The following is a 2,710-nucleotide window of genomic DNA, read 5'->3' on the forward strand; positions in this document are numbered from 1 at the left end:
CACCCTAATGTAGACTGAATGTTTGTGTCCTCCTACCCAAATTCAGATCCTAGCCACTGATGTGATACTATTACAAGGTCATGAGAGTGGAGTCCTCATAAATAGGATATAGGATTAGTGTCCTAATAACAGAGACTGCTTTCTTTTTGCCATATATAAGAAGTTAGTATTTTTTCACCCAAAAAATGGGCCCACGCCAGATCACAACCATGCTGGCACCTTGAACTCAGACTTCCAGGCTCCAGAACTGTGAGAAGGAAATGTTAGTTGCCTAAACCACACAATCTATTATAATTTGTTATAACAACCTGAACTAAGTCAGTGGGGAATACAGTCATGTATGATTGTATTCAGAGATGCTGATGCAGAGAGGACCACACATCGTTAACAGCTTCAACTGAGACGAATAACCAGACACTTAATAAGTAGGGATATGTGTGCATCCATTTCTCCTTTGTCCACCTGTGGTGGAACAAGATGCCAGGCTCATGCACGGGTAGAGAGTATGCTAGAAAGCCTATACAAAACATCTGCATGAATTCCTGGTGTGTGTGAGTATGCAGTCAGGAACAGGGGAGACCTTACTTTTACATAGTACCTGGCAAATAAGCAAGAGGGTTTTTGTTTGTTTGTTTGTTCTTTCACTTTTCATCTTCATCTTCCGTGAATAACAACAAGGAAACAAAAAGGTAGGTAGAATGTATATGCTTTCACTCAGGTTCAATACAATATAAGCTGTCATTCATGGTTTTTATTCACTGAATAAACATTTGTTGAGCACCTATCAAGTTCCTTAACGAGAGCTAAGAATTGAGGAGATACAAATATTAAGTTGAATCATTTGACATTGTCCTTTTTAGTAAGTAACAAATGGCTAAAAATAGGCAAAACATTAATGAATGAAATTAAAGACTCTCTGAATGGAAGAGAATTTCATGTTCATGGATTGAAAGACTTAATATTGTTAAGAGGGCACAAGCCCCAACCTGACCTGTAAATTCAATTATTTGTTTTTAAAGAGATGTATGAGATAATACATTTTACAGAGAAGGGCTTTTTATTTGGCCATTTGGCATGTAAGAGTCCACCAAATATGAGTATGACTATTGGGCATTTTTTATATACACACACACACACACATACACACATACATATATACTTAATACTATGTAATACATCACATTTAACTTCTGCAATTACAAGACATACAAGATGCAATATGTAAGATATAAAACATTGTTGGTATATAGTAAGCATTGCAATTTTAATGCAGTTTTTTTTTTCCTTAAAATGTGTATACGTTGTTTGGCACCCTCTGTCTGTACATATATATGTGTAGTATGTGGGTATCTATATGCATATGTGTAGATGTATGTAGATGCATATGTGTAGTATGTAGGTATCTATATGTACATGTGTATATTTTGCTTTTTCTTCTCCGTGTTTCTATGTCTTTCTCTATCTTAATCGCTATCTCTGTCTCTCTCTCTCACTTTTAATCTTCTCTATAACTTCCACTGTTTTTTCTCTTTCACAGATGAACTAATAGGGGCTTGCATCTGCTTAGGAAGAGAGATGTTGAATTGATATAAATAAAACTAGCACAAGAACATTTCTGTTTCACTTTATATATAATAATTGTTAGCCTAGATATATAAAATGAGGTGAAAGGAAGAACCTAATAAATAGAAGTTGGAAGTTAGGAAGTGAAAAACAAAACAAATAAAAGAAAAAACTGGAAATAGGAAAATTATATTCCTTTGTTTTGTGTCCTCAAATATATTCCTATGTGGCTACTTGTTATTACAGACAGTAATAACCTTTCTCCCTTGTTCATTTTTAATATGTATTCTATAAATTGCCTTCACTTTCAAGAAAAGAAGTCTCCTAGGTTTTGTTTACACCTCCTCTCATTTTTGATAAAAAGAACAATTTTATAGATGAGTAAAGAAACTTCATTTTACAAAATTCTTATTTTGAATGTATTCCCTCTTCAAATTAATTACTTTATTTCACCAGAGGGAAATTCCATAAGTAGTTGAAGGTAGGGAGGAATAACTGATGTAGCAAAAAGCAAAACAAGACTGTATATAAATGAAAGCTTCATTTAAAAAGAGTTCATTATTTCCTTTAAAAAAATTGTTTCAAGCCGTTGGAAGTAAAATCATAAGGATAGGTTATTTTTCTCTTCTAAAATATTAGTTCAAGATGGATTTTTATAAAAATATTACTTATGCTTGCAGTAAGAAGCAGTGAATATTGTATTTATAAATATTTATTTCTAACCTCTTTATTCAAATTAATTATGCATACACTTAATTGATGTCAATATATCAAGAAATTATCATTGAATATGATTGATATTCAAAAATGGATAAAACATAATTGCAAAACTAAATTCTATCATTAGTGAGACTTAAATAAGGAGCATCTTCTTACACTTGATTTTAAAGTTTCCTTATACATCAGACTATCTTAACATACAATTCAATGAGCATATACACATGGTTCAGATTAACAAATCGATGCACAGATTTTTCTTTTTTCAAACTGTTACTTGCAACAGAATGAATTATCACAAGCAGGAAGTGTCATGAAGTAAAGCTCCTTATAATTTTGTGTAACATAAAGACATAATTAAATGATCTGTACAACAAGTATATGAGATTCTTTTTTGCAAAATGAAAATATTCAGCAATAATGCTGGTAA

The sequence above is a fragment of the Otolemur garnettii genome, unplaced genomic scaffold (genome assembly GCF_000181295.1).
Source record: "Otolemur garnettii isolate 467f Iridium unplaced genomic scaffold, OtoGar3 scaffold00183, whole genome shotgun sequence".
In the NCBI taxonomy this organism is placed as follows: Eukaryota; Metazoa; Chordata; class Mammalia; order Primates; family Galagidae; genus Otolemur; species Otolemur garnettii.